We start from the raw sequence: 7,753 nt of genomic DNA on the forward strand, positions 1-7,753 counted from the left end.
ATACTAATTGAAATTCTCATGTGGAAAATTTTAGTTAATGAATATAACTCATAATTTCATAATGAAAAATACAAAAATATAAAGATATTATTATGATATTATGCATAAGATAAATATATATAAATAATAAAAGGCTTTTCCCTTTATACTTTTGATGAATTCAAAATTATAGTTTAGTAAAAAAAGAATATTACATTATTTAAATTTTTAGAAAACTACAAAATAAGAAAACTAATCAAATATTGCAGTAGAAAAGAATGTATGAAAAAAGGGGGATAAAGATAATTTTATGAAATTTATATTTTCAATTAATTAAAAAATATATAATATAATATAAATAAATAACACTCCAAAAAGTTATCGATAAATTTAGATAATTTAAGAATTTTGAACTGTATATAAGTTTAAAAAAATAAAAATATTTTTGGAGTAAGAAAATATATATCTAAGTTCTATTAAAAAAGAGTAGTATCAAATTATTAAGCCAATTGACAAGTTAATAAAAAGTTACATTAGTAAATGTATAGTACTAAGTACTTGCTAATTTAATAAAGAACAAACAATTTATTTGATTACTATATGATGCGTATCCTTTGATTTTGTATAGATTTTATTATATTTCTGCACACTATATTAAATAATAAAATAACAACTAATATCTATTAAAATAATATGATATATTAGATCATAATTTTATATAATTAATATTCTGTCAAATTATCTGCGCATCTCGCATGTTCTAACACTAGTATTTTAGATAGTGTGTCTAAGACACATTTTTTAAAGGTTGAGTATGTAAAAGGTTTGCCGTAAAAGAAAGTCGTGTAACAGGGATTTTGCTGTAAGGTTGATGGGTAAACTATGTGTTTTGCCATTATAATTAGATGTTAAAATAGAAAAAGTGCTATTGAATGTTACGTGATAGAAGGATGGCTATCAAAGTGAAAGATAAGTTTACATAACAAAACTGATAATGTTATATAGTAAAGAGCGTTATGGTAGAGAGCGTTGCACCGCTAACATTTAACATATCCACAAGACGAGTGTTGTAGATATACAAATGTTAATATGGATGTGTGGTTATAGAAGATTAAATAAAATAAAAAATTATCATATTTGCCATAGGTGCAAGTAACACATATTAAGAATAAAATGAGAGGTCACTTGAGATACTTGGTAATAACCTGTGTCAACCTAGAGATGTACCGGTCTATATGTGTGAAGGGAAAAAGTAAATTGCAAAATATATGGACATAAATTTCTTTTATTTTCATAATATTAGGGTTTTGAATTTCAAAATAATGTTAGTAATTAACAAATGTGTTACTACATTTTATCTAATCAAGGATATTTAGCAATTTGAATATTAAATGGATTATTTTTATAACTTTATTTGAATTTGTTCAATTATGTTTAAGTATGTTTTATTATTAAATTAGTTCAATGTGATGATCCAAAATGTCATCTTATGTTTTAGAACTCGATTTCGTGTTCTGAGTCCTTCAAAACCTCCTTTTATTCCTTCTCGATTTGCATGCGCAGTCTGGGCGTGTTTCCGAAAAGCTTTTATGTTGAAAGCTGATAAAAATAATAATTTTTGCCTTTCAAAGTTGATTTAGTTGGCTTAGGTCAATGTTTTGAGTAAACGGACTCAGACTCGTATTTTAAAAGTGTCGGTGGGTCTGTATCAAAATATGGAATCTGGGCGTATGCCCGGAATCAAATTCCAAAGTCCCTAGTCTCATACTGCATAATCTTTATGAGTAGTATTACTTGTGTAAAATCTCATTGTGCATAATCTTTCTAAATGTTTTGATTTGATGTTGAGCTTTGTGAAGAGTCATGTGATTTGAATTGTGTAAATATTGTTCTTGCTGAGTAAATGAGATTGATATGGAGAGATCAGGTTGCGCGCCGCAACAGATGTTATAAGAGTGGAATGTGATGAGATAAGGGTGAAGTGTGATTATTGTGATACGGTAGGATCGGGTTGCGCGCCGCAACGGGTGTTATAAGGGTGGATTGTATTGAGATAAGGGTGAACTATGATTGTGATTATTATGATATGGTGGGATTGGGTTGCACGCCGCAACAATCTTTATGCTTATGTTTTTCTTTGACTGTGTTAGCTGAACGGTAGTCTTAAACTGTTTTTAAGGATTGGTTATAGCTGAGCAATGGTGATATGTTTCGGGAACTGTATTCATTCATTGCAAGTTACTGCTTTATTTTATCATGTCATTCTTTGTGATTTTCTTATACATTTTATGCAGGCTATATTGTAAATGCCCCGTCATAGCCTCGTCACTGCCTTATCGAGGTTAGGCTAGGTACTTACTGGTGCATGGGGTCGGTTGTACTGTTATTGCACTCTGCATTTTATGTGTAGATTTTGGAGCAGGTAGTGGCTGATCAAGAGGTTGGTTGCAGACATTTACAACTAGGAGACCTAGGGGTGTTTAAAACCGAACCGAAATCGAAGCTTAATGGCTTATTGGTATCGGGTTAACGGTTTAACGGTTGAGGAATAGATTGAATTTTTTTATTAATGGCTTATCGATTTGGGGGTGGATTATTCAATTTTCTTAACGGATAATCCGTTAACCCGTTAAGAATACATATATATATATAAAATTTATATATATATATATATATATATATATATATATATATATATATATAAAATAATCAAAAACCCTTCTTCCACTTCCAATACTCTTTCTTTATTCTCTATTACTAATTTACTATTAGACATTTAGAAATCCTAACGCCAAAATTCACTTGTTTCTATCTACGGCCACAAAACATGCTTGGGGTCTTACATTTTTGACGTTCCATGTTATGTAAGTTGGATATAACTCTTTATCGCCTTGTGGTTCCGTGATATTGTCTCTCTACAGATAAGTTGATGAGTATCCGGCAAAAGCCAAGAAGGAAGGAGAAGATACAACAACTGAGGTAGCTAGGGGTAGTACATATTCTGGGGTTAGCTTTGTTGATTCTGCTGTTGTCTTTTTCCATTTCTGATGAAATTTCTAACTCTCTGTAACAGAAAAAGAAGAAGAACAAAAAAATTGTGGAGAAATATTGGGATTGAGAGCTTACAAATGAGACTCAACCAATATGGGTTAGTCTCCAGATTACTATCTCCTGCTGCTATGCTTCAAAAGTTTGTTCTTACTGATATAATGAGTTATTGTCATTCCTTTCCAGCTTTGAAGTCCTAAGGAAGTAAGTCTGCTCTAAAATCAAAAAGCGCCATGTGCAATATAGATTAAATTAGGCCAATAAACCACATGATAATCGCCCGATAAGAGCTAAACCGATACCAATTCGCCCGATATCTTACCGGGTAGCTAGCGAATTAATACATTTAAAAGCGGATAACCAATAAGTCAAACAGTTAAGAGGAAATAACCACCCAATCCGCGTGATTAGCAGCCCTAAGGAGACCCAAGGTAGTCCTGCTGGCGTCCGCAGGCCCTGGCGTCCCCTTCGATGCTCCTACATTTATTGTTTTTACTTCCCTTCAGAAACAGTTGTATCTTCTTTCGAACATATGTTTGTAGCAAATGTTAGTGTGTTCGTGGATTGTGACACCGGATTCTGGATAGTAATAGTAATAGTAACAATATTGGTAATAACAACAACCCAGTATAATCCCACTAGTGGGGTCTGGGGAGGGTAGTGTGTACGCAGACCTTACGCCTACCCTGGGGTAGCGAGGCTGTTTCCAAATAGACCCTCGGCATCCTTCCCTCCAAGAACTTCCCACCTTGCTTTTGGGGTGACTCGAACTCACAACCTCTTGGTTGGAAGTGGAGATTGCTTACCATCAGAGCAACCCCTCTTGTCGTATATAAACAAAGAGGTTATTTACTTATTTTCGCACTTATTTTTATTGGTTTTAGCTTGTTTATTGTTAATCACTAAACGTAAAGGATTTGGCTAATTAAAACTTTAACGTTGGCTTGCCTAGCAAGTGTGATGTTAGGCGCCAGCACGGTCCCGATGGTGGGGATTTCGGGTCGTGACATTCAATTTTCCAAATTTTCTTTTATTTAAATAGTTAAAAGGAAATATAAAAGAGAAAATAGAGAAAAGAAAAATATTAAAAAGACAATATTGGCCACATCTTCCTAGGTTTTCAACTCCACATTAGGAGGTAATTTCGATATTAAACTAAAAATTATAGAACCGGGCAAAATTCCCTCTCTTTTTCCCCTTGTTTCAAATTGTACAGTTAGTTCCCTCTCTCACAAATCTTTTAGCAGGGCTTGATCCTCTCTTCACCTTCTCTACGGAGCTGGTAGAGCGCAATCCGAAGAACAACGGTTGGTACTTTTTCATCCTCTTTCTTACTTCTATATGCTCTATATTGTCTTTTACTTTCCGATATAGGGTTCCTAACCAGAATTGTTTTCGATATGCTTTTGGATCTATATAGTTACAAGTATTTGAGTTATATATTGTTTCAATTGTTTTATATATTCCTTTATTTCGAGGTCCAATTGAAAATCTTACCCTTTTAAGAGTCATTTCTGCGGGGAAATGAATGTGCTTTTGAGAAAAAGAGTCTATAGTTAGAGGTTGTCTATTTGTAGTAGGTGGTGTTCGACAGATCTCTTGTCTTTTATGGTTGATGGGGGTTGTCTGTACGTAATTGGATGGATTGTGTGCTTAGGATGTCGGGTACAACGCAATGCACTCTTTCTATTTTGTCTGTCTTGTTATTTTTCCCCTTTTATGGGGTTTGATGATTATATTCTTTGGATGGCTAATTTTATACACTGCAAGAAGATTCTAAGTAATTGTTTTGTAAATTTTGAGAATATTTTGGTCTTTAATTAGAAAGGACATCAAATGAGTTCTGTTGTATGTATGCAACTACTGCATCCTTGTACATCAGGGACGGTTGGAAATATGAGTACAATTACATGAACTTTAGGTGATTGTTGTAGACATTTACCCACTGAACCAAATGGCATTCTAACGCAATGAACCGATCATCCAGGATTTGAGCTAATCGCCATGGTAAAGCACCCCTTGTGGTTTGTTTACTTCTACAAATGTATTTGAAGTTTGTTTATCAGAAGTTGTTTTAATAGTACTTTTGAGCAACTTTAACTATGAATTGATTGCTGGACCAATATTAACAAAGATTACTGGACCGATAATGGCGACAATTTCTTATAAATTACAACACATATCTCTTGTCACTCTTATCCTGTAACAGACCAACTTCTTTCTATCCTTGTGCACAACTATCTTTTATTTCAGAAAACAAGCTTGGCGAGTTATCATCGTCTTACATTAAGTAAAGTATTACATTAAACTTTGGCTAGCAGTTCTGCCTTTGTCTTTTTGGAGCCTTATGTAACGTATCTAAACATGTCTTGTCATTATAAAAGTTATTCGATGACTAGTCAGAGTAAGTGCTACAGATCATATTAAGAAGTAACTTTGTCATATCACACATGACCTGTTTGGCTCAAAGAAGCATGGTGATTCTGTATCAATTCATGTAATGGATATGTTTATAGTATTTTACCCTGTGAGTTCTAGTTTAGTACTTTTCATTTGCACAAGGTAAAAAATGGAACTTCTTTTTTTTTTTTTTTTTTTGCAACTTTTGCTAGTTCTAGGTTTTTGATGTTGTATGCCCTGCTCTTCAGTTTTGCTTTATATAGTTGAATTTAATAATAAGAAAGCATGTATTTAATTACAAGCAACTAAAATGATTCTTATTTTATCGGTTAACAATTTTCTTCGTTTGTACCTTACATTCAATTTAATTATAATGTCAAGGTGATGTAAATCCATCGAGGGATACATCCTCTACCAGTGCAAAGGTTTTAGTATTGATGGGCTGTTTTTATAGCATTGAGGAGTAAGTTATGCTTCTTACCTCGTTTCTTGGCTAGGCATTTTTTCCGGAGAAACTTAATATTTATATAACATGCTTCTTAATGGAAGCTACACCAATTGAAGAACATTTGCAGCTTTGAATATCAGTTGGATTGAAGCAAAGAAGTGGTAGCATTGAGAACAATAAACATGGTTGGCTCAATGACAACTGCTATATTGCTCAAGTAGGTATAAACTTGAGATACAACTTTAAACTCACAGTTTACATAAATTGATGCTTTTAGTTTTAAATTGATTGGTTATGTATTTTCTTATTCCTAGGACTATTGTTTATAGAAATATCAGTACAATAATATACATAAATAATAAGGGTCCTTGGCATTCTTATTGTAAGAGGTGATTCTCTTGCAGTTCTTACTTGATATGATACTACTAGAATTTATGCCTTAAAAATTTTGAATAACTACCTAAGAAATGAGATGAAGTAAGCTGATAGTATATAAATTTTATTTTTTCGGTTCAAGTTTTGGCATTTTCTTGTTGCTTCTTTTGCTTGAAATTAGCTCCAGAAGATTATGGGCGCTGGCTTGGTTTATTTAACTAATTATTAGTTTATATTTTATAGTTCATTTCCTCTACTTCAGTTTCCAGTGTTGTTATTAGCTTTTAGCTGGTGCAAGTTTAACTTCTGCGGATCATTGGGCTGGATTACAACTCATACTTTATTTGTTTAATGCTAGAAAGCTTATAGAGGCTGACTTATACTTTAATAGTTATGTAGGTGATTTTTTTCATAAATATATGGCTAGATTTTATGCTGCCAAGTAGAAATGTTTTGGAGGTAAGTTTTATGATGATATACGAGGAAATAACTTTGTACTTTAGTTCTTATTCATGTGAGAATATCCAGTAACTTTTGTTCAATGCTATTAGACCAAGTGACAGATTTATTTGTAAGAAGATTTTTAGCTTTCTTTTATTTATGTAACTAGATTTGTCCTTTTAGCCTGTCAAAATGCTAGTTGTTTATAAGTTTTTCATCTACTTTTGTTTCATTGTTTCAGCATAGTGATGTGGAGATCGAGTGTGTTCACCCATAGGTGTAAGAGTATCATTAAGTGACAGCAATACAAATCACCATAAAATGAGCCTTTTTTTGTAGTGGCTTCAGCATTCCCTTAAGCCCAAACTTGATCTGTTTATTATCCAAAATCCACCTGAGGCCTTCGGGATCTTAACCAATTATACCAACGCGTCCCAAAACACATTACGAACATAGTCGACGCCTCAAATCATGCCAAATAACATTGAAACTACAATTCGTCGATCGAAATCCTTCTTTTAACTTTTTAAACTTTCAAACTTCGACGAACGCATCCAAATCATATCAAAACATTCCGAATTGACGCTAAATTTTTCGCACAAATCATAAATCACAATACAAACCTATTCAAGGCTCGAAATCCCAAACGGACATCGATAGCACCGTGGTCCACCTCAAACCGAACTTAAGAAATTCTTAAACCTTAAAAATGCCAACTTTCCATAATAAGCGCCAAAGTGCTCCCGGGCGATTCAATACTCAACCCGAACAGACACCCAAGTCCGAAATTATCATACATACCTATTGGAACTTTCAAATCCTGATTCCGAGGTTGTTTACTCAAAAGTCAAACTTTAATCAATTTTTCCAACTTAAAGCTTCCAAAATTAGATTTTTCTTCCCGGATTAGCTTTGAACTTCCTGGAATTCAATTCCGACCACACGTACAAGCCATAATACTTGAAGTGAAGTTGCTCAAGGCCTCAAACTGCTGAACGACGCGCTGGAGCTCTAAACAACCTGTCGGGTCGTCACTATACTTTTGCACTAAATGGGCAGGAT

General features: G+C 33.4%; 1 long non-coding RNA gene across 2 annotated transcripts; it reads left to right on the forward strand.

Moving 5' to 3' along the window:
* The first annotated feature begins 4,138 nt into the window (after positions 1-4,138).
* On the forward strand, positions 4,139-6,868 carry LOC107800033 (uncharacterized). 2 transcript variants are annotated; one of them, XR_012710240.1, is made up of 2 exons: positions 4,139-5,034; positions 5,809-6,868. It is a non-coding gene; the product is annotated as an uncharacterized LOC107800033 (long non-coding RNA). The 2 variants fall into 2 exon arrangements; XR_012710239.1 differs by having other exon boundaries at positions 4,139-4,334.
* The last annotated feature ends 885 nt before the right edge of the window (positions 6,869-7,753 follow it).

Source organism: Nicotiana tabacum, chromosome 6 (genome assembly GCF_000715075.1).
Source record: "Nicotiana tabacum cultivar K326 chromosome 6, ASM71507v2, whole genome shotgun sequence".
Classification (NCBI taxonomy): domain Eukaryota; kingdom Viridiplantae; phylum Streptophyta; class Magnoliopsida; order Solanales; family Solanaceae; genus Nicotiana; species Nicotiana tabacum.